A 25,531-nucleotide genomic window follows, 5' to 3' on the forward strand; every position below is an offset into this window, starting at 1 on the left:
AGAATTAAAGAACTCTATAAAGATAATTTATTATTGCTTTATTGAATCTTTCTCCTTCAGTCTCCACCTTTCCTTCTCTTTTCTACTATCTCTTCTTGCAGCCATTTCTCTAGAGTCTACCTTTCTTTTTCTTTCTCTTACTGTCAGTCTCTCCTCTTTTCCATTTTCTCCTTCCCCTCTCTCCCCTCACAGAAGGAACAACTCTTTTTTCTCACCCTTCCCTCCTCATTCCTCCTTTCATTCACTAGTGAGATTGAAATATTTCAGAAACTTAAACCTGGTAAGGAGGTTAGAGGTGATTATTTCTGATCCCTTCATTTTACGGACGAGGAAAATAAGTCCCAGAAGATCAAGTGGTTTTTCTCCAGGTAACACACAGTGCTGGTGGAAGAATTATGATTAAAACCTAGCTCTCTCCATTCACAGACGGGTGACCTTTATACCCCACATAGTGTTTTACACCTCCCATTCTTGATTTCATAATCAGATAAGTTCAACCTTTTATATTTGTCTCAGCAAAAGAACTTCAGACCCTAAGTAGAATGGATTGTTGTTCCTGGGTAGCCTTCAATTGATTTTTTCCCCCTCACTTGTCAGTCAATGAACCCCAACAGAAAAAGGGTCATCTACCTTTGGCTGAACAACTCTATCAGGTGACTTCTAAAATAAGAGCGAGCAGAGGGCAGGATGGGAATCAGGGAGGGCAAGTTTGCAGAACTCACTGTAACCCTGAGAAATGAAATTTCAAGGACATGCAATTGTGTGATAGGTAAATGGGATTAATGCCATAGAGGGAGGAGAAAATGTGTTAATAATATATTCAGAAAGTGGGGAAGGAAGCAGCCTTTCAGAAATGAAGACCAAGAGGAGGTAAGATGTTGGGAGAAGAACTTTGGAGGATTGAGGTTTGATACCCACACCTGGTTTTTTTTTTTTTTTTGATTGCATGACTATGAAGAAGTCCCTTCAGTTCTCTGATCTCTAGCTTCCACATTGGTGAAATGAGAGACTGGGGCAACCGATCTCTGTGGTCCATTTTGACTCCAGATCCATGATCCTATGATCCTCATGACAAAATCTTTGATAGAGAGTTTCTCTGTCCACAGTGGTGTCAAACTCAAATAGAAATGTGGGTCACCAAACCATCCATAAGGATACTTGTGGAAGCATATTGAGTTTGAAAAACACCTTAAATAGTATATCTCTGGTCTATTGCATTTTTACTCATTCCCTTTCAATACTGTCTCCTTGAGGCTTTCTGTGTCTTCTCACTGTCCTCAATTCCATCAGAGAGAAAAGTGATTCTGGAGACAACTAGAAGGAAGAGTGGAGAGCCTGATGGAGGTCAAATCAAGAAAACCTGCCTTCCATTCTTTCCTCAGGCACTTAATAGTTGCTTGACCTATGTCTCCTAGCTTTAGTGTCTTGATCTGTAAAATGAGACTAGTAATAGAATCTACCTCCTGGGATTGTTGGACGGATTGAATGTGATAGCATCCTCATGGATGTTCTGCTTGAATCTGCATGAAATGTTCTATAAATCTTTTTTTTAAGGTTTTTGCAAGGCAAATGGGGTTAAGTGGCTTGCCCAAGGCCACACAGCTAGGTAATTAGTAAGTGTCTGAGACCGGATTTGAACCCAAGTACTCCTGACTCCAGGGCCGGTGCTTTATCCACTGCACCACCTAGCCGCCCCAAAATGTTCTATAAATCTTAAAACACTACAGAAATGCAGAGATTATTACTACTAAGAGTTTAAGGACCCCTTTCCCCCTCCCACCCTCCATAATCTGCTTTAATTTAGAGAACTCTTAGGATAAGCAATGGTTAACCCAGTGGATTCATTTGCTAATGATAGATAATAAATAGATCTCAGGTATGAATGGGGGAGAGATCTCAGGGGAAGAGAGTTCTTTCTGACATTCCTTAAAAAACAAAACAAACCTATTATATTGCTGGCTACCTAGTCTTACCTAGTAAGGATCTTTGTGTTAAAAGACAAAGTTTTAGTTGATAGAACACTGAATTTGTTTTAGTTTTTTTGGGGGGGGTGGTGAGAAAAACAAGTGAAGTGGTGAGCTCCTGGTCCAGTAACTGAGAAAACAAACAATTAGAGAAACTGAATCATTACAGTACTTTAAAGCTTACAGAGCACTTTACATACATCATCTCATTGAATCCTCATAACAACCTGTTAGATATTACTGGTATTTTTGGCCCCATTTCACAGATGAATAAACTGAAGTTGAGAGAGGTTATATAACTTGTCCAGGTCTCATAGCTAGTAAGTATCTGATTCATTGTAGATTTCTTGATTCTAAGTCTAATATTATTATTTACTATGCCCCACTGACACTGAAAGTTAAATGGAAAGGAAAATGAAGGCATCAGTGTAGTTGGTCTTATCTTTTGTCTAAAGGCAATAAGAAACTTCCATTTATGGAATATTCAGTCACCTCTCATTTCAGTGCTCATGATAAACATTTGCAAAAAGAATTCCATGATACCATGGCACCAACACCTATCGCTGAGGATAAGGAGGCAGAACATTATTAAGGAGAATTTGATGAGACCCTGAAAATCACATCAACACCTTATTTTAAGAGTCGGAGACTTCAATGCAGAGTTTGTCATAAGGGAAGGTGCTGAAAAATATGTTGGAAAATGTGGTTTATTAGGAAGAATCCACAGAGGCCAAAGGCTTTTAGACTATACAGAAGCTTCATGCCAATAGATAATGAATGTTTTTTGTTTAAGAGGCAATTTGGCAGGTGCTAGAGATGATGAGCACCAATTCTCACCAAGGAATGACATTGATTCTATTTGGACAGACAGGAGATGTGGGAGTCAAAAATACACTTAGAAACAACAGTCTGTGTATAGTCTGACTACCAACTTGTTAAAACAACTAAAGATCATAATCAATATAAAATTATAAGAAAGAACGAAGTAGTAAGAAAATACAGCCTACCATTAAAGCAACTCTAACTTGACCTTGTCAAAGTTGTCAATCCCTAAAGCTAAAGAAGAAAAAAACATCCTCACATGATATCACCATTTCTGAGGAATTTAACTTCAGCCAATTTATCACCACAAGGAGGAGACCAATGGAGCCTAGAAACTGCTTTTTGCCAGCAAACACTGATTTCCTTGCCAAGTGGAGAGATATGGCAGCTCAGGGCAGCCCTGGCTTGAAACACAAACATTCATAAAATCTTTTAAAGGAGAGTGAAGATTATGAACAACATTGCCTCATAAAACAGTGAGAAGCAGCAAAGGGGAAAACAATTTTCCAGAAAGTTTGGCATGAGATCAAACTAAATCTCATCCTCCCAAAGGCAGTTAGAGATGAATTGGGAAGGAAGGCAAATGAACAAGGAGAGAAAAGTAAGAAATATTTGTGAAGATTTTTATAACAAATTTTCTTCCCCATCAATGGTAGTGGAGCCACTATATTTGGACATTAACATAACAGTCACTGTTGTGCTCCCTGAGGAAATAGAAATGGGATTTAGAAAACATTTGGATTAGACTAAGTATACACAGAGGGAGTCTCTGTAAACTTCCTGACTGCCCTATGACACCACTCATTATCCTCATTACTCCCCAAAATGAAATTCCTCTCTCCCACCCCTACTCCCATATGTATTTTATATATGACATCCTAATAGAATTTAAGCTCTTTGAGGGCAAGGCAGTGAGCTCATGAAAGCTATTTGCCACCATCTCCGAGGATGTCCAACACAAAATCCAAGTAGGAAAGGGATTCCCTATAGATGATGAGGTCCTCCAGATGCACTCCTGTTTGCAGATGTACTTATTTCATCAACCCTTGGAACACTGCAGAGTGTCCTAAATGATGTCAATATTTATTCAAAAGACTTTGGCCTAACTATCCACATTGGAAAAAACAAGTGGACAAAGAATGCCTGTTGTCCAGACTATGCAATTGGATGGACAACCTGTAAAGCTGGTCCAGGAGTATGTATATCTTGGGCACAAACTCTCTTTAAGACCATATGGACTCAACAAGAGGAGAAGAGGCTAGATTGTCTTTGAGAAATTATTAATGATCACAAGTTTCTTCCTGAAAAAAGGCAACTAAGAAATAAAAACCAGTTTGGAATTCAGGTTCATGCCAACAATGAGCATATTTCTCCATGGTACAATTCTGTCTGAAAGTCATGAAATGCCACAGTTTCTGAAGAATCAGGGAGGTGGGTCACCTGAGGGTCAATGAAGAGACACACAGTGCACATCAATAGGCTGTAACACTTTACCAATGAAGTATTGCATGTGAGAAGGTAAATCTCTACTAACACATAATTAAATGGTCTATTGAGCCTCTGCTTGAAGGGTACTAATGGAAGCAATCTAATCACTCCCAATCTAATCACATCCACTTTGTGGATGGCTCTAATAATTTCCTGATCTCTTACCAAAATTTGCCTCTTTGGAATTTTTATCCTTTGTTCTGGGGGCAAACAGAAAATGTTTCATTATTCTTCCAAATGACTGCCCTTAAAATACTTGAAGACAGATACCAAGTTCTACCTAAATCTTTTCTAAACTGAAGCTCTCCAGTTCCTTCACCTGATCCCAATATGACAAATATCACATGGAATCAAAGTCTTTTGCCATCCCGGCTGACATCCTCTAGATAGTCTATTGCTTGTCAATATACTTACTAAATTATAGGATCCAAAACTAAACTCTGGTCACCATATGTGGTCTCTTCTGGACAGACTGTATTGAGATAATCACCTCCTTAATCTTGAAGCCTATGCATATCTTAATACAGCTAAGGAATGTATCACCATCATATATCTTCTGAAATGACCATGTGGTCCACTATTACCCTAATACTTTCTTTTAGAGAAATGAAAGAGATCAAAATGGATGACCACCATTAGCCAATGGCTAATGATCCCTTCTCACTATTGTACATTTGAAGTTGATGTTTTTTGAACCCAAGTATAATACAGATTAATTTCTACTGAATTTCATTTGATTAAATCCAGCCCAATGCATTAGCCCATCAAAATAGCTTTTGATGTTTGCTTCATAAGACAATGAAGAGTAGAGAGGGGGTAAAAGGATTTTACAGAAAGTTTGGCACTCAATGTTTATCTGCAAATCTGATGAGCTTACTCATTGATGCCTTTATCTAAATCACTGATAAAGATGCTAAGCAGTCCAGGACCAAGTATAAATCTCTCTAGGAATTCCAGTGGGGACCTTCTTTCACTGTGGCAATGAACAATTAATGATTACTTTTTTGAGTTTAACCACTCATCACATTTGTAGTCCATCTATTTGAAATGTCTTCTAACACCTCTCTGTTTTCTTCCATAGTAAGAGTAGGAGATATTTCCTCAAATGCTTTGCTAAAATTCAACTACCATTCCCCTAATCTGATAGAATCCCAGATTTAGAACTGGACGGAATCTCAGAGACCAAACTTTTCATTTTACTTTCAGTAAACCTGAGTTTCTAGAAGTGATTTTCCAAGATTATAATCTTATTTCAGGATTTGAACTCCAGATCCATGACTTGAAGTTCAGTAGTGTTTCCAATGTATCATGCTCTCTCTCTGGTTTGATAACCCTATTTTAAAAAGGTTATAGGTTAGTAGAGCATGACCTGTTCATCAAGAAGCAGCCTGATTGACTCTCTGTTATCTCTGTTTCCTTTTCTAGTCATTTACCATCCATTTCTTTAATGATCTGCTCTAGAATTTTGCCAGGAATTGAAACCAAGTCATTTGGGCTATAGTTTGCAGACTCTCTTCTCTTACCTTTGAAGCCTGGGATATGGGCTCCCTTACTGTCCTCAGTAACAACTTTCTATTAATCATTTTCACTCTTTCTTTGAAGTTCAAAGATGTTCTCCTTATCAGAGAAAACAGAAGCAAAAGAACTGAGCAATTTTGCTCATACTCTGGCATGTTATTACCCTCCTATCACTTTTAAGCAGTAGGTCTTATCTAATCTCCTTTTTTTGCTAGAAAAGCATAGATACCATCCCCTTTGATTGTCATTAGCTTTCTTTGTTGTATTTTGAATCATTTTAGTTGTGTACAATTCTCTGTGACTGAATTTGGGGTTTTATTGGCAAAGGTACTAGAGTGGTTTGCCATTTTTTACTCCAGCTCCAGGTGTGGAAACTGAGGTAAACAGGGTAAAGTGACTTGTCCACAGTTGCATAGCTAATAAGTCTCTGAGACTGGATTTGAACTCAGGTCTGACTCCAAAGTTAGCGCTTTATGCAATGGACTACCCAGCTGCCTCTATCTTTTGTATCATACTCAGTTCACTTTGTGATTTAGTACTCCCAAAGTTATTTTTACAGTACCCTGCCATACCTGTTATCACCTGCTTTATCTTCCAGGTTCTGCATCTATTTTAAAAATCTAAATTGTTTTCTGAGTTCTCTGGGCATCTACCTTAGTCACTCCAGATGACTTGAATTTTCCCTCATCTTTGGAAATTTTTGTCTTCAGAATTTCATTTTTAAGAACTTCTCATCCTGTTTGGCCTGCTTTTCCTTCTTGGGAGAGAATGAAGAAGTGTGTGTGTGTCTGTGTGTGTGTGTGTGTGTGTGTGTGTGTGTGTGTGTGTGTGTGTCTATGTGTGTGATGTCTAGTTTCTCTGGGTTGTGAGAAATCCATTCTTTCATAGCAATCATGGAGCACATAGAATTTAGAACTGGAAGGGACCTTTGAAGCCATATACTTTAGTACCATAATTTTACTGATGAGGAAAACAAGGCCTGGAGAGAAAAAGTAACTGCCCTTCCCCTCCTCCAATGTCCTATAAGCAGTGTCTGTTGGAGGAGTCAGTTTCAGGTCTCTGATTCCAAATATAGTGTTCAATGAGCTATTTTAGTTAGAATTCTTGCCTTCTGGCTTTGGTCTGAGTCAAAATTGTGAAGGTCAAACTGGTTTTTATTCTCTCTCTCTCTCTCTCTCTCTCTCCCCCCCTCCCTCTCCCGCATTCTCCTGGTGGCACCCTGCTTCTCTGCAGAACACATCCCTCCCCACCTCCAGATGTGTTATGCTTTCAAGCTGCCCCCTTCTACCTCGTCTCCTTACTATTTCCCAGGACTTCTTATTAAAGTGCCATACCTCAGCCGTTTTTCATTTTCCTCCTCTAGTCCATCAAAACTCATTCCTCCTCTGTCCCTTCCTCCCCTTATTCCTTCAGGAAGAATTTCTCCTATGAATTGTCCCTTCATGGCTGGTCATCCAAGTTGACAATGACTTAATGCTCCCCCTTTTCAGATAATATTGGAGGTTCTTATTTATCGTATTGTTCTAATGAGACAACTAATGGTGGTATGTCAGAGGGACCACAGGATTTGGGACTAGAAGACCCTTCAGACACCATCCATACAGCTCCCTCAATATTGACCCTGGGATAGTCAATGAGTGCTTTGTAGGAGTTTTATGTGTGTGACATTTCAGGATTTGGGAGACTGGGAGAAGGCATAGTTTCACGTTGAAATTTGCTTCATATCCAAGTGATTCATTTTCCACTAACCAATAAACCAACATTAAGCAGTTATTAGGAATTAGGCACTAGGCCAAGGCCTGAGATATAAAGACAAAAAAAATAGTACCTGCCCTTGGAGGGGTGGAAAGGGGGGGGGCTTACATTCTAATTTGGGAATTCAGCATTGATAGAAGATAATCTCAGAGGGAAATATGTCAGTATCTGAGAAGATTAGGAAAGACCTCCTGAAAAATGAGGGATTTGACCTAAGTTTTGAAGAAGATAGGGAAGCTCAGAGGGAGCTAGAGAGAGTAGAGTAATTTAGGCATGCTGGTCAGTGCAAAGGAACTGAGCTAGAATCAAATTCCTGTTGCTGAATGGTGGAGTATTTTGAGGGGAGGAAGAGGAGGAGGAGGAGGAAAAAAGGAGTAGAATGAGGAAGAGGAGGAGAAAAGGGAGAAGGAGGAGGAGGAAGAGAAGAAAAAGAAGATGAAGAGGCAGAAGAGAAGGAAGTGGAGAAAACAGAGGAGGAGGAGGAGGAGAAGGAGAAGGGAGGAGAAGGAGAAGGAGAAGGAGAAGGAGAAGGAGGAGGAGAAGGAGGAAGAGAAGGAGGAGGAGGAGGAGAAGGAAGAGGAGAAGGAGGAGAAAAAGGAAAGAAAGTCAGGGGCAGGGGAAGAAAAAAGGAGAAAAATAGACATTGGAGACAGTCACAGAGGGAGAATGAATAACTTTAATAGTTAAAACTAAGACTTTTGGAACATTGGATATTGTTTCTCTTGGTAAGCAGTGAGTTCCTTGAGATCAAAAACTGTGTTTCTCCTTGTCTTCCTCCCAGGACTGAGAACTGACCAGATACTTCAATAAGTGAGTGATGGAAACTCTAGACTTGTGGCACATGAGTGATGCCTATGGCAGTTTACTGGTAGAAAGGGCCCTGAAGGAAGGAAAAGGAAATGACAGAGTAAAAATTGTGACATTTGTTCCTGCTGTCTTCTTATAGAGTGAATACTGTGAAAAGAACAAGGGAAGGATATTTCAAATCCACTGGAGGCTGGTGGCTTGGGGATGAGGAATAGGCTATTTAACTGGTCATGGAGGCCTATACCTGTGGTCCTTGCTGCTGGGGAGGCTGAAGTTGGCAGCTTGCCTCTACTTCAGGAATTCTGAATTGGTTGATTCAGGAATACTGAATTCAGTAGGTTTAAAGCCCATTGATGCCTGCACTAAGTCTGACACCAATATGGTGGGTCCCCCAAAAGTAGAGGACCATGAGGCTATTTGGACTGATCCATGTATGGCTTCTGTACTCCCTGTCTGGGTGAGATATTAAGATTGAATCTCAAAAAAGAAAAAAGAAAAAAAAAAGAAGAGAAGAAAAAGAAAGAAAATGAGAGACAAAAAAGGAGAGAGAAAATAGAGAAAGGAGAGGAGAGGAGAGGAGAGGAGAGGGGAGAGAGAGAGAGAGAGAGAGAGAGAGAGAGAGAGAGAGAGAGAGAGAGAGAGATCTCTGAAGGAAAAACTATTGCAGTCTCTCTGATCCAGATTACATTTTAGTAGCCAGAGACCATATTTTTAGGATGCATTATAAGGCACTGTCCTCAGAACGACCCAGTAGGATAGGGAACCCAAAGTATTACTGTCCCCATTTTACAGAAGAGAAAGTTGAGGCACAGAGAAATAAAGTGACTTCCCATGGTTTATAAGGGGTGAAAAGCCAGGTCTTCTGACTCCAGTACCAGAACCTTTATCACTTCACAAATGGACAATGAAGTTAAAAAAATAATCCCTCACAGTTTCATAGTTAAGGTTGGGGAAAGAACCCAGACTCCTAACTCCTGGGCTGCTTTGCCTCCCACCACATCATACAGAGTTCCTGTATCAGTTAACCGCAAGACCTGTGAGGGCAAAGACTGGTGAATAAATTCATGAGTGGGTGGCCACAGATATAACGGGGAGGGGGTTACCCATCAAGACTGACTGGTCTCCGCACCCCTCCCATTTTCTACAGGATGTGACAGAGCAGCCTCTCCTACCTCCCTGAACCTTGCACCACGAAGCTAGGAAGGAAGTTTGAATCCTGCCCTGTCTTCCATCTCTAGCCAAAGGCTACGGCCACATCCTGCCTTTGGAAGGTGCCACAGTCACCATGTGCCAACTCTAGTCCTTCATCCCTGGTCCGGCTCTGAATGTGCCCCTTTTACCTATCTCTCTTGTACTCTAAAGATTTCAGTTAACTAATGGCCAAGTAGTGCAGGAAACATCTGGTAGAGTTCACATCTGTTTACCCAGTGAGCTTTAGGTGAACCATGGAGGCTAAGGATGAATAGGTAGGATCCTCTTCCAACAGGACCCTCTGAAAGCCTCTCCCAAGTTTCTGGTTCTATTTAGGTCCTTTTTTATTCAAACTGGCAGCTCAGTAACCCCTGTGCCTTTAATCTCCCATCCCTATCCCCATTCCCATATTTAAAACAGTAAGCAACTGATGAAACAGAATAATACAACATTAATAGTATAAGTTCACATAAATAATTAAGCATTCCCAGAATACATCCTTAGCTTTCCCCAACTATTTTCAAGAAACATCCGTAACAATAATAGGTGATGATGATGATGATGAAGGTGATAGTAGTGGGTAGGGGGGTAACACAGCACAGTCCCAGAAGGAATTCTTAGAGGACAATGTAGTAAGTGAGATAATATTTGTGCTTATTTCCTTTTTTCCTTCCTATTTTGAGGCACTTAGGTGGTGTTGTGGTTAGAGGTTAAAGCTCTGTAGTCAAGAAGACTTGAGTTCAAATCAACCTCAGATACCTATTAAATATGGGACCCAGGAGGTTCACTGAGCCTCTTTATGTTTCAGTTTCCTCCACTGTAAAATGACTTCCTTCAAGCCCTAAATATATAACCCCATGCTCCTTTGACCTCCAGTCCATGTTGGAAATCTTCCAGAACCGAGACCACCTTCCTGTCTTAGTAAGTAGAATCAAGTGACTGTGAGTCAAAAATCCTTTTGTAATGGAGGAGCCTTCTTCCAGGTCCTGGCAGTCTTTTTTTGAACTTCCTACATAGTATAGGAAAAAGTAATGAACTGGAGGTTAGAATTGGAATCCCAGAGTTGGATTTTGACTCTCCTGAGTTATCTATAAAGTATTGATATTTTATTTTTCCAACTACATGTTATGAAAGTTTTTCAACATTCATCCATATGCATATGTATATTTTTAAGTTACATAATTTCCTTCTACTCTCCCTTTCTACCCCCTTCCCCTCAGTAATGAACATTCAGGTGAATATTGTACTTACATTGTGTTAAACATGTTTACAGATTAGTCATTTTCAGTATGAGGAATTAGGATTAAGGGAAAAAAAGTATATAAGAGAAAATTTTTAAAAAGTGAATGTACTATTCATCTGATTCTGAAGGATTTTTTAAAAAAAATACCATATAGTCTAATATCTATTCCAATTATGGAATCCCTTCTAAAATCTTGCTGATAAGTCATCATCCTTCCTAAAATGGAAGATGTGGCATGATGAAGAGTTTACTCCTTGGTGGGTTGAATTGATCTATTGATTTTTGAGCCAAAACTTGTTCACTGAGATTGTGTCTATCTTCATCACCATCACCTGAAGATTGTTGAGAAATTCGAGAAGTTCAATGGAAGCCAAGGATAGTGATACTTGGAAATAGTTGGGGAAAGCTAAGGAAGGGTGCTTTGTGATTCCTAGTTATTAACCTTCCATTTTGTTTTATTAACTGTCTACTGTTTTGAATGTGGGACTTGGTGTGGGAGGTTAGCAGAATGGAGATGAGCAGTTAGTGTGAATAAATGAAGGTCCGAAATAGTACTAGTTGTCTTGCTCTTCCATGTGGACCTTGGAGATGACAAAATCTGATCTCTTCATAATTCTAATCATAATCCCAGGGATGGGAAAACTAAGGTCCTGAGAGGTTTTGCTCCAGTGGTGTTCCAGTACAAGGTCACCCTCCCTAGTCTTCTTCCTCCTTCCCAACCCTACTAATGTCATTCTTCCCAAACTATCTAGTGTTTAACTACCTTGTATTATTTATATTTATTCACTTCATATATTCAGATATCACATACTGGTTTTATCTTTTCCAGGCTAAACATCCCCAGTTTTCTCAATTGTTCCTCGTATGGTCTCCAGATTCCCTCCCCATTCTGTTGCCCTTTCCTAGATGATTGTGTTCCAGTGTGCCCATTCCTTCAGTGAATGTCCTCTTGGACTTTAAACTCCTGGAGGGCAGGGACTGTCTGATCATTGAGCTGGCATGCTGTACAGATAGTGATGAATCCTCCTTGGTCCAGGCTATACCTTAGATGATGTTGTTTTGAATGTAGTTAAAACTGTCCTATCATTTCCTTTTTAAAGTTAGAGGCTGAATAATCATAACTAGTATTTATTGTTCTTTAAAACTGATAAAGTAGGGGTCGCTAGGTGGCGTAGTGGATAAAGCACCGGCCTTGGAGTCAGGAGTCCCTGGGTTCAAATCCGGTCTCAGACACTTAATAATTACCTAGCTGTGTGGCCTTGGGCAAGCTACTTAACCCCACTGCCTTGCAAAAAAAAAAAAAAAACCTAAAAAAACCCAAACTGATAAAGTGCTTTAGGTATCTTTTATCTCATTTTAGACTCACAATCATCCTAAGAAGGAGATGCCATTATTATTTCTATTTTACAGATAGATCAACTGAGGCAGATATTAAGTTGACCAGGGTTACAGAACTAGAAAATGTCTGAAGTCATATTTTGAACTCAAATCTTCCCGACCACAAGTCCAGTAATCCAATTGCCTGAGGTTGAGAAAAGTCCTCGTTATTGAAGCGTTTCTCTGAGGGGCTATATGGTTACTTGAATAGTTTCTGTTCCTCCATAAATGCTTTTACACTCACTCACTCACTGATTCACACTGAAAACAGAAAAGGGGCTTCTGTCTGCTGGTCAGCTAAGTAGAGAGCCTCCTTGTTTCCGGCATCCTAGAAGAATCTGAGGAATTCCCAATGGCGGTAACAAGGATGTAGGAATGCATGTCTGTGTGGGGGGCGTATTCAGATGTTGTGCTCTAGCTGGAGCATCATAGGATAGAGCTTGGAGGGACCTTTGGAATCATGTAGTCTAGACCCCTGCACCCCTGTTCCTCATTTAAAGATGGGCAAACTAAGATCCAAAAGGTAGAGAAGGTTTAGTCCAAGTCACCCCCCCCACTGCCAATGCCCCATCAAACCCCCCAGTGTTGACTGCTTAGTCTGTTTCTCTCTCTTCACTTTCTATTTATGCCACATGAGTTTGTATGCAGACTTGTTGTCTTTCCCATTAGAAAATAACCTCCTTGCATGTAGGGATGACCCCATTTCTCTTTCTTATATCCCCAGTCTGAGTCTAATGCTAAGTAGGGACATAATAAATATTCACTTATCGAGTAACAGCAGGTAAGTAAAGGTCGGATCTAGGTCTTGAACTTGGGTGCCCTGATTCAGAATCATGTTGAATAGGCAGGGGATGAAAGAAACCACGTACGCCCACCGGATAAGTGTGTGCATGCATGTGGATGTACCTATCCCTCTGTACATTGGCTGGGTCCTTATCCTTGGATCGTGTATCTGAGGAGGGAATCGTGTATGCATGTGTCTCATGCACATATATGTGAGTACACACAGCATGTGAGGGAGGGCAGTACCTGCAGGATGTTCAGGGCAAGCCTCTCCAGGTGGCAGCCAGCAGCTGATCACTCCTCTGTGGAATTTGGCTCTGCTTCTCACTTCACTTTTTTTGGTGCCATCCTTCAATGTGGCCCTGAGTAGGGGCAGGCAAACTGGATAGTGGGAGTGGGAGGTGGGGGATTGGGTTTCAGGAATCAGAGTCAAGGGGATTTCCTGAATATTTTCAAAGGAGGTAATTGATCCCGAAGGCTTCTTGGCTGGATATCAGGAATGCATATTCAAGGGGGAGGGGGGCGTGGGAAGGAATTGGGAATCTTGCCCTCAGCTGGCACAGAGGGTAGGGGCACCCACAGCTATTTATTTATGTCTTTGTTTATTAAACTGTTGAAAGCCCACGGGAATGGGCAAGTCAGAGCTGTTAGCACCTGGGATCTCTAGTGCCATTGACAAACAGGGCAGCAGCAACATCTTTTGCCTTAGAATCACAGAACTTCAAAGTTATGAGAGGGGAGAGGGAATTCGATGTTGTCTCAATTCACTCCTCAATTTATAAACCAAGATGGAAAAGTCACTTTTCCAGGGTCACTCAGACTTGAAGCAGGACAGTGTTTGTCAAAGCATGATCTCTGTATTTCAGAAGTAAAGGATCTGTCTGACCAATTACCCAGATAATCAATTCCAACTCTATCATTTTTTTTATTTTTTAAATTTTTTTAGTTTTTGCAAGGCAAATGGGGTTAAGTGGCTTGCCCAAGGCCCCACAGCTAGGTAATTATTAAATGTCTGAGACCAGATTTGAACTCAGGTACTCCTGACTCCAGGGGCTGGTGCTCTATCCACTGCACCACCTAGCCACCCTCAACTCTATCATTTTACAAGTGATTAAACTGAGGAAGAGAGTTTGGTGATTTTTCCAGGGCCACACACCAAGTGAAGCATCTGAGATGAGATCTGAACTCTGAGGATGGTGCTCATCCTTTCAAACTTGTATTCACCTGCTTATCCTTAGTGCTTTCCATTTATCAATCAAGGATTGCCTGAGTTCAGAATGATATTATCAGTGACAAAAAAAAAAAAAACAGTGCCGGAAATGATCTTGGAGGCCATTGAACCTAATAGAAAGTGACTATGATGGAACCCAGGTCTTTGTGACTTCCAATCCGACAGCCTGTTCGTGGTGCCCTGAGTCTTTGACCATCTTGAGCACTTCATTTTGACTCTTCTATAGCATCTAAGACATTCTACTCGTTATTCTCATGGTTTGTTGATGCTTCTCCTCTCCTCTTGGACAGCAAATTCCTGGAGGGAAGGGACTGTCTGATCCTTGTACTTGAAAGGGATTTCAGTGACCATCTTGCCCATTCAGATCCTGCCACAAATGGCAGACAAGTAGTCCTCTCACGTTTGTTTGAAGATTCTCTAAAAGAGATCCCACTGCCACTCAACATAACTCAGGCCACCCTGTAGATATCTCTTGTTTAGGGAGATTTCCTTAGATCAAACCTAAATTATCTCTTTGTGACCTCCACCCATTGCTCCTTATCCTGCCTTTTGAGGTCAAACAGAACAAATCTAATCTTTCTACCCCAGGATGGGCTCTCAATATTTGGAGACAGCTTCCCCCACCCCTACCCCAACCTCCTCCCCTAAATCTTTTCTGGTTCAGGATCAACATTCCCAGTAGCTTTAATAGACCCTTATGAGAAGTGGAGTCAAGGTCCTTCACGGTTGTAGCTGCCTTCCTCTGGATACCATCTTATCAGTGTTCTTCCTATTGTAGTACAGGTTCAGGTGCTGCTAAAGAAATTATAAAAAGACCAAGTGTGTGGTCCCTCTCCTCTAGTCCTGCTTTGCCCTTGACTATTGTGACCACTAAAATATTATGTAATATTTTAAATATAGATGTGTAAATATATTTACACATCCATATACATGTATATGGATGTGTAGTTCTCTAGTGGATAAAGATTAACATCTTTCTTTGCTTTTATTTCTTCTTGCTTATCATCTTGGGCTGGCTAACTACCAGTTGGAAAATGCCTGGGGCAGACCCATTACCTGGCTCCTTCCTCAGTGTCTAGCTTTCACTGGGATGAGTCTACATTTTTTTCCTTCCAGACTCTGGTTCCCTGCCCCTGCCCCTGCCCCTGCCCCTGCCCCTGCCCCTGCCCCTGCCCCTGCCCCTGCCCCCTTTCTCTATTGCTGCCAAATAACAACTCGGCTTCCCATTAGGATGCTGTTTTTCCTTTTATTTAAGAGAAACTTCAGAAACTTGTAAAACTGATACAGAGTAAAATAAAGAGAACAAATATTTATAAACCACCCACTGTGTGTTAGCCAGTCACTGTGTTGAGTGCTTAACAAATATTGCCTCATTTGATCCAGGAGAACAATTTAGGTAATAAAGACAATACTGTAGAAATGTTCTACTTTATAGTGATCTCTCCATTCCCTCCATCATTTCTTCTTTCTCTGTCTGTTTATTTGTTTATTTATTTATGGCAATGGGGTTAAGTGACCTTCCCAAGGTCACATAGCTAGGCAATGATTAAATGTCTGGGGCGAGATTTGAACTTCAGGGCTGGTGCTGTATCTACTGTGCCACCTAGCTGCACCCGCCTCTATCATTTCTTAAAGCATCATCATATTCTCTCACATTCCCATAACCATAACTTGTTCACTCATTCCAACCCCACCAATTTTCAATTCTTTGCAATCAGGGTTAAGTAACTTGCCCAGGGTCACACAGCTAGTAAGTAATCTGAGGTTGGATTTGAACTCAGGTCCTCCTGATTTCAGGGTCAAGGCTCTATCCCCTGCACCACCTAGCTTCTCCTACTATCCATTTCTATTTGCTTTCCTTGTTCTCATATCCCACCATTACTGAGTTTCCATTCTGCTAAAACATCTGCTAGATCTTTTTTTAGCTGAATTGCCACCTTGAAAAATTTCCTCCATCACAAGATATGTGTGTGGAGTTTTTTAATCTAGATGTAAAATGTTACATTTTGCCCATTATTCTATTGTCCTAGATTCAGACAAACGTTCTGTTGGGTAGGGATCTTTTTCATTAGATTGAATAGTGATCTAATTCTGATTAGACTGGCCAATATGACCAAAAAAGGAAAATTATCAGTTTTGGAGGGAATGTGGGAAAACTGGGATACTAATGCATTACTGGTGGAGCTGTGAACTGATCCAACCGTTCTGGAGAACAATTTGGACCTACACCTGAAGAATAATTAAACTGCATATAACTTTTGATCCAGCAATAATACTGCTAGATCTGTATCCCAAAGAACTTATAAAAAAGGGGGAGGAAAGTCTACATCAAAGTAAAAGGAAAACACTGTCATACAACAGTTCTCTTTCTGGTGGCAGGGAATTGGAAATTGAAGGGATGCCCATCAATTGGGGAATGATTGAACAAATTGTGATATATGAATGTGATGGAGTTCTATGAGAAATCATGAATGGGAGGACTTTAGAAAAGCCTGGAAAGACTTACATGAACTGATGCTGAGTGAAGTGAACAAAACCAGGAGAACAGTGTACACATTAACAGCAACACTGTGTGATGATCAACTATGATGGTATTAGCTCCTCTCAACAATTCAGTGAACAAAGACAAAGACTTTGTGACTTATGATGGAAAATACCATTCACATTCCAGAGAAAGAACTATGGAGTCTGAATGTAGACAAAAGCACAGTATTTTTCATTTTTAAATTTTGTTTTATACTTTATGATTTTTTTTACCCTTTCATGGTTTTTTCTTTGTTCTGATTCTTCTGTCACAACATAACTAACATGGAAATATATTTAACATAATTATACATGTATAACTTATATCAGATTACTCAGTGTCAAGAAGAGGAGAGAGGTAAAGGAGGGAAGGAGAAAAATAAGTAAGTCAAAATCTTACAAAAAATGTTAAAAACTATTGGTATATACAGTTGGAATGACAAATACATAAATTTTAAAATAGTGGAAAGTGGGAGAGAGAAAAATGGATCTAAATCATGATGATAATAAAATTATTATCAATTATAATAGTAACAATTTTCCCATGTTATAGAAATATTCTTTTAGAAACAATACTTTCTAGGCATAACAGGTGACTACATAAGTATTACTATTCCTTAATTTTATAGATGAGGAAAACAAGACTGATGAAAGTGGTCTAAGGTCACATGGTAAGTGTTAGACACATCATTTTCACAGAGATCAAAGGGGTCATTGTAGTCTAATCACAGTAAAGGACAGTTTTTGGCAATTTAATATCAATTCAGGGGTATTCTGGGTATTCAGGGATATTTTTCAACCTAAGTTCAAAACTTTCAATTTTTCTATTAATTTCCTGTTATGATCCTGGAAAAATCACTTTTGCTGAGACTCAGGTTTCTCATCTGTAAAATAAGGGATTTGGACTTGATAAATTTGAGGGTCTTCCCCAGAGCTAACTCCAGTTTCTGATCCACTGCCAGGATTTGAATTGATTACTTTCTTCTAAAATTCCTTTTTTCCTCCTGCAATTCAAATTTTTAAATATTTTCTTGTTTGTGTATATATTACTTTCCCATAGAATGGTTCTTTATTATGTTATTACATTCCTAGTACCTAGCACAAATAAATACTTACTGAGTTGAATTTATACTCCCAAATTTAAATTAGCATCAGAAGAAATGATATTGCAAATGAGTCTGTCATTTTTATTACATCTCTGAGAAGGGTCCTTTTCAGTTCTCATATGTTCAGCTCCTTGTTCCTCTGGCCAGCTCTCTGCTCTCCATTCCCTTCTCCTCAAGGTAACCATGCTTCCCATCCCTCCCTACTAAAGCACAGGTTTAGTTGATTCTCTGAAGTTAATTTTCTGTACACAATCAGTTGTTCAAGGAGCCTACAAGGTACTGATATCAGTCAGTTTATCATCTCTGTATCTCTGAAAGTCCAGGAATCATCATCTTCAAGAATCGCCAGCAATTATGATAGCTGGAGATTGTCAAAACAGATTATGAAAAACAAGCCAAGGACCTTTTAGAATTAATGGAAAACTCAAAACACTCTTTAGTATTATCTCATTGTATCTTAACAATATCCAGAAAGATAGTGCTCTTATTATTCCCATTTTATAGAGGAGGAAATAGAGGCTAAGTGCCTTACTTACTCAGGGTCAAACAGCTAATAGGTTTCTGAATTAAGATTTGAACTGAGATTTTCATTAAGTCCAAAACCAATATCCTAGCCAACAACCTAGCTGGTAACACTGGTATAGAATAGAGGAAAGAAAGTGCAGACAGTTGTTAAGTAGACTTCATCTTAAAATTGCAAGAAGGGGCGGCTAGGTGGCGCAGTGGATAAAACACTGGTCCTGGAGTCAGGAGTACCTGGGTTCCAATATGGTCTCAGACACTTAATAATGACCTAGCCGTGTGGTCTTGGGCAAGCCACTTAACCCCGTTTGCTTTGCAAAAAAAAAAAAAAACCCTAAAAAATTGCAAGAAGATTGAGAATAAAGTTAGGAACTCTATACCTTGATCAACTACTCTCTTGTTCACAGATCCCATTTGGAAGATGTTAGAGATATTAAGAAAGAATAGAACCATTCTAGTTCAACCTGAACTCAAATGGGAATCTTCTCTACACCATTTCTTGATCGATAGCTCTGCTTTTACCCATCACTTCAGGGGGTTGGGTCCCTCCAAGTCTACAAGCTGCCTCTTCTACTTTGGTCAATGCCTATTGTTAGCAAGTACTTTTGTTTTGTTTTTCTCACAATTTCTACCCATTGCTTCTGGTCCTGCCCTCTGGGGCCAAGCAAAGCAAATCTCTTCTACATGCTAGTCCCTGAAATCCCTAAAGACAACTATCATGCTCCCCATAATTGATCTTTTCTTTAGGTCAAAATTCCAACATTTCCTTCCTCTGACATGAATATATCATAGTCTCTATCCTTATCATCCTGGAGATTAACTGCAAAAGAACCCTACTTCAACCACTCATGAGTGGTGGAGGGTTATACTGACTCTTATTCTCATACCTGGCTACATATTCTCCTGCTTTCATAAGATCTCAAAGTTAGAGCTGACAGGAACTTTACTTTTTTTTGATATCTACTTTTATTTTTCCAAGGACATGTCATGGAAGCCTTTCAATATTCATCACCTGCAAATTCATAAGTTGCACATTTTTCAGCCACCCCCCCCTTTTCACCTTATTCCCCTCCCCCTAGTGATGAACAGTCCTATAAAAGTTGGACAGTACACCCATGTTCAATACGCCCACATAGTAATCATTTTATATGAGGAATTCGGACCAAGGGATGTAAACTCATTAAAATGAATCTTTTTGATTCTCTTAACCATTATACAACCTCGCTGCCCCCTTCTATTATACTATAATTTTATAGAGGAGAATTCTGAGGCCCAGAGAGAGTAAGTGATTTGCTCAGGGTAACATAGGTATTAGTTGTCAGAGATGGGATTAAAGCCTAGATGCGATGCTTGGACTCTACTTCTTGCCACTGTCACAACTTCAAATTTTGGAAAGTAGAAAGTATATTAGAAAAGTCACATGAGACTTGATGAAATGAGATTTGAGAAAATCATAGTCCATGGGAGTAGCAGAGGCAGGTTGTCTGAACTGACTTCAAATTGGGCAGGGATCCTTTTAGGTCTTGAGTTCCCCTCTTGAGTAGGTCATCAGGAGGTCCGTGTGAAGATGAATCTCAAGAGAAGGGACTTGTCAGGATCAGAGTCTGCAGGAGACAAGGCGCCCTGGCTAGACATGGAGAGCAGACGAAGCTTTCAAGGGTAGGGAGCAGAAGCCATAGAGAGGCAGTGGCTCTCACACCCTCCCCGGCTGGTGCATCATCCTCCCTGCTTCTGCCAAGATCATCCAGGGAAGAAAGGCCAGAAGAAGATGTAAATCCCCACTCATGAGCTGAGACTCCAAAGCCCTTGCTCTGGTATGTCCCAGTGGGTGTCTGAAGATGTTGGATCTCTGACAGGCATTATATTCACTCCAAGCCTGGGAGTTGGGAGATCCAACTCGCAATTGTGTGTGAGAGGGGGGATGGACTCACATCCATTGCCTTGGTTTGGGAGTGGGCCAGAAGTCCAGTGCCAAGCTTTGTCCAGTGCCTGGATGCTCAGGCCAGACCATGCTTTGACTTTCTGCAGGCTTTACCCACTTCTTTTCATATCTGGGCAACCTCACTTTGCTCATTTGCTAATTATAGTACTTCACAAGACTTATTGTGAAAATTAACTTAGTATCTGTTGCGTACCTTAAAGCGCATCACAGGATGGAATCAGCGTTCTTCTTTTTAAGGGGTGTGTTGAACTGGGAGTCAGGAAGACATGAATTCAAATCCTGCTTCAAACACTAGGGTAGTTTGTGATTCTGGGTAAGTTATCACCCCTGAGCCTCAGTTTACTCTTCTATAAAATGGGGAAAATTGTACCTGCCTCCCAGGGTGATTGTGGAGATCAATAGCATATATGATATGCTTTTAGAAAACTTAAAGTGCTATAGCCTATTACTGTTACTGTTACTATTTTTATTTCTTATAAAAGTTCTCTTGCTCTGACTTAGTTTTAATGATTATCCTCCTCTTTCCAAAACTTTAGAGTCCTCTTTTCAGCCCTCACTTCTATCCCTTAAAATGGGATCATCAAAGAATTCCAGAAGAATTTATGATGAAAAAAAGCTAATGAACTCTGAGTACAAACTGAATTTTAATATTCATGATTTCTGTATTTTTTCTTTTTTTGTGATATGGAACTATGTTTTGCATGATTTCACAAATATAATTGATATCATTTTTGTTTCCCATCTCGGTGGGGAAGGGGCAGGCAGGAAGGAGAGGATTTGGAACCCCAAATTTAAAAAGAATGTTTAAAATAAATAAATAATAATATTTTAAGAAATTAAAAAAATAAATTAGATGAAGTTGTAGATGGCATGTAAGAGGCTAAGAAGCAAGGCTGCTCCCTTTCCCTTCATTTCCTCTGCTTTTACTTATTTTTCAGCTATCAGAGACCCACACTGAGGCAAGGGTCATAGGTAATGTAGCATTAGGGAAAGAGACTTGGACAAGGTGTAGGTATTCTAATTTCCAATTTTTACCTCACCAGTAACACTGGCAAAATCATTTCCCTTCTCAAGTCTCAGTTTCCTTACCCTAGTCAAATGAGGAACTTGGATGAACTCTAAATTCCAGAGATACCCTAAAGTTGGGGGAAAATTCATTGGACTTCATATCAGAGGACTTGGGTTTGAGTGCTGTCTCTCATTAGTTGTATAAGTATGGGCAGATCATTTGACCTCTCTGAGATCCAGTCTCCCTCTTTTGTAAAATGAGAAAGATTTGATTAGATTTCTACTAACCCTTAAATAATGAGTCCTTTCATTCATTCATTCAATAAATATCATTTATAACAAGTCCATTCATTAAATAACAAGTCCTAACATTCTTTGGTCTTTGACTTTTCTAGTGTTTAAAATTCCCCTTTTGACTTTTAAAGCCCCCACATCCTGGTCCCTTCCTTGTCTTCTTCCATTTGACTTCCCTCTGCCTATGCGAGGATTTGGCTACATTGGCCTCCATGTTGTTCCTCATCTATGATGTTCCTTATACTGGCTATGTTCTCTGGCCTCCCCTCTGCCCCCTGGATTCTGGCTTCCTTTCAGACTCAGCTCAATCCTACCTACCACAGGAGGCCTTTCTCATTGCCTTGCCTCCCCTTCCTCATTTCTAGTGCCTTCCCACTGAGACCCTCTGCCATTTCCATCACATGAGTCTTGTATGCACATTTATTTATTTTTTGCACATTGTCTCCCCTCCCCCATCAGCATCTTTGAGAATAATGATTTTGATTATCTTTATTTGTACCCCAGTGGTTAGTTTAGTATCTGGCACATAGTAGGAGCTTGTTGCCTGGTTGTTTATGATCACAATTATAGACCTGTATAGGATCTCAGAGTTTATTTATTCTCTCCTCCTTCATTTTATAGGAGATGAAAGTGAGACCTTTGTGATCACTTGAGATCATACAGTTAATTATTGGCAGAACTGGAATTAGTACACATATTTTCAGACTTCTTGGCTAGGGTGCTTTTTCCTAAGTGTACAGTATACTCCCTTCACATTACATGTAACTGTTTCCCCCTCCCCTCTTCTACGTTGTCATCTCTCTTTCTGCTGCTCCTTTTCCTCCCATGGAAAATAGTACCTGTAGAAAGGACTGAAGGTCTAGAAAACATTCCCTGGCATTTTCCTCCACCCCCCCCATCCTTATCCACTGAACATTTGGGTAGTTGGATCCACTAGGCTTTATAATACTGGCCCTGGGGCTATGCTACTTTGATTGGTTAGTGACTAGGCATGATGGCTATCATCAAATATTGCAAAATCTGTGGAATGGAAGAAGGATTAGGTTTGATCAGTTTGGCCCCAGAGTCTAGAGTCAATAGCAATGGGTAGAAATGACTAGAAAATTTAGCTTTGACTTCAGGAGAAATCTAACATTTAGATCTGCCCTTACATGGAATAGTCCTCAAGAGGTGACAGTATTTCTTCTTTGGAGGATTCAGAGTCTGGCTAACCAGTTGTTGGGTAGGATATAATGTGAACGTCTTTCCCAAACAGGTTAAAGTAGCTGCTCTCTGAAGCCCCTCCCAACTCTGAGATCCAAGGATTCTCTAATTCTTTGAACACAAACTGACCCACCACAGTAGAGTTAAAGCACTCCAGATCCATTAGGCCACCTGCCCTATCTAGTCATCCACCCAGGCTATCTGCTCTGCTCTGTTGCATCTCCTATCCCTCCCAAGGCTTGCTCTGGGCACAGTAATCAGTGCTACCATTGTTTCTTGGATGGTGCATGTCAGTTGATTGTCTTATGGATCAACTTACTATCTCTGTAGACTCATCTGACATTTTCTGTCCCTGCTGCCCCTCCCATGTATTGGTGTTGTCTTGCCTTATTAGAATATAGGTTCTTTGATAGTAGGAACTATCATTATTTCTTTAATGCTTAGCAGTTCCCAGCACATAGGAAGGGCCTCATAAATGCTTTCTCATTCATTCTTTCATTGGCTCCTTGTTTGTACCTAATCATTCCTACCCTCTCTTTTCTATGTACAACTACTCTCCAAAAATTAAGACAAAGACCTGGCTAGACTTATTCCAAGTGATTTGTATGTCTAGCAGAGCAAGTCTTGGCCTCCAAGGCGCCCCCATCTCTTCCTTTTAGTCAGTCTGTCTTAACCCAGTCCTACTCCTGAAGCACCCGAACCACCCGATGCCACAAAGGTACAACTGACTTTGCTCATGGTCCAAGAATTCATGTATGTGGATGTGATTAAATTGAAATACTGTTCCTATTGCCAAAAGTCTTTGGCTTCCCTGTGTCTCTAAGCTTGGAGACTGCACTATGCAATACTCCCAGGGATAACAGATAAACAAGTCATCCACTAGGGTATAGCTATAAAGGTATTTCCATGGGAAAAGGTCATGGCCAAGTTTGATGTTCTATAACATTGGCTTTTGTAGACTCTAGAGGCAATTGTAACTCAGAAAGGAAGTGACTTGCCCGAGGCGATGTGGCAGATTGGTTAGGATCCTGGACTCCTAATTCACAATTCAGTGTTTAAATCCTCGATGAATACATGATGGGGTCCCTACTGAATGTAGTTAACTCCTCCATTACCCGAATAAAATCCTTCTTCTCTCCAGGGTTAGGATAATATAGAAGAAAAGGGTCTAAGGCTTAGAGTTAGGAACTTGGTTCATATCCTGGATCCAATGTTTACTAATTATATGACTTTTCTTAGGTTGAATACCTTCTTCTGTAAAAAAAGGAGAATGTAGTGTTTTGTATTATGTGACTCATGGGGTTGTTTTGAGAAAACTTCTTTTTAAGCCTTGAAGCACTATAAATATAGATTTTGTTATTATATGTAACACAGTTCTCTGTTATATTCAGGTTTCATTCAAATCCAGGGCTCTGAGCCCCCACCTATACACCTTTACACCAGATAATGACAGATGACATATGAATTAAAAACAAAAGACATTTAAAGAAAGGACTAGAAAAACAAAAAACAAAACAAGAAAATGAATTAGGTAGTGAATATTTTCTTCATCCATACCCAATAAATGACTTCTACCTCCAAAAGTCTCCAGAGGAGTCTTAATCAATTTTCTTTGTCTAGAGGGAGAACACAGTTCAAATTGAGCTATTGAATCTTTAGAGTCCAATGCCGTTACACCTAATTACTTCCCTTTCAATCTTGAAACAACAATCTGCAGCACACCACTTCCTTGGTGACTGGATAGGAAATGATCCAGTTGGGATGGCCAGGTCCATGACTCCCTTTGTGTGTCTCCATGCCATTGCCATCTCTGATAGCTGGTACTTACCTCTTAGAAATACATTCATAACCTATTTTCTTAAAACTCTTTCTTTCCCTTTCTCTCTCCACCCTTAATTCTGAGCATGCTCACCAGAGGCTGCACTGAATGATGTCATCATGCAGTGGATTCATCCACTGCTTTCTGAGAAGTGTGGTCCAGAGAATTTCCCTCCAATGGATAAAGCTCTCAGGTCCCAGGCACTGTTGAAAATAAAATCCACCCACGAATATGCTCTTTTCATATGAACTACATTATCCTGCCTCCCAAAACCCTTCTATAACCTCCTTTTCCATTCTATGGTCTTTTTTGGTATTGGGTTTTACCTCATTTGAGCTGGATAAGGATGCTGTGGAATAAAGGTATGATTTGTTCTGGATCCTAACTTCCCTTTCTCCCTCACCCTTTCTTCCTTCTTCCAAAGTATTGGATCCTATACTTCCTGGGAAATGAGAGATATCTCAGAAGATCGAAAAGGATTCTGATTTTGGAATCAGGCACCCAGGCTCACATCTTAATTATTTAATAGATAGAGAAGAATTTCAGTAGTAACAAAAGAAAAAGAGTCATGACAGAAATGGCAACTATTTACTTCTCTGACCACATGGACCCGAGTCCAGTGGATAACTGTTCTTCCTGGATACCCTGTATCTCAGTGACCTTGGGCAATTTCCTTAACATCTCTGGGATCCTTTGTTGCCTCTTATAGAAACTGAACAAGGTGGGAGCCCTCTACTTCTAAATTTATGATCTTCTGACTTCCCCCTAATCTCCCACCTTCTAAGCAAGCTGTGGGATGATGGGCAAATCCATTCTCACAAGGTCTGAATTTCATCACTGATTGGAGGAAGTGCCTCCGACTTACCCAGCTGGGCTGCTGGGACAACTAATTAAGGAAAGGGATGGAGAAGCCCCAAAGATCGCATAGTGCAGCA

At 40.2% G+C, this 25,531-nt stretch overlaps 1 long non-coding RNA gene across 3 annotated transcripts in view; it reads left to right on the plus strand.

The window, feature by feature from the left end:
* Window positions 1–744: 744 nt before the first annotated feature.
* LOC141496215 (uncharacterized) overlaps window positions 745–25,531 on the plus strand; it is a 33,908-nt gene continuing 9,121 nt past the window's right edge. For all 3 annotated transcript variants that reach the window (XR_012470980.1, XR_012470981.1, XR_012470982.1), the window contains exon 1: window positions 745–870. This is a non-coding gene — a long non-coding RNA (uncharacterized LOC141496215). The remainder of the gene's footprint in view (window positions 871–25,531) is intronic.

Source organism: Macrotis lagotis, chromosome 8, assembly GCF_037893015.1.
Source record: "Macrotis lagotis isolate mMagLag1 chromosome 8, bilby.v1.9.chrom.fasta, whole genome shotgun sequence".
Lineage (NCBI taxonomy): Eukaryota > Metazoa > Chordata > Mammalia > Peramelemorphia > Peramelidae > Macrotis > Macrotis lagotis.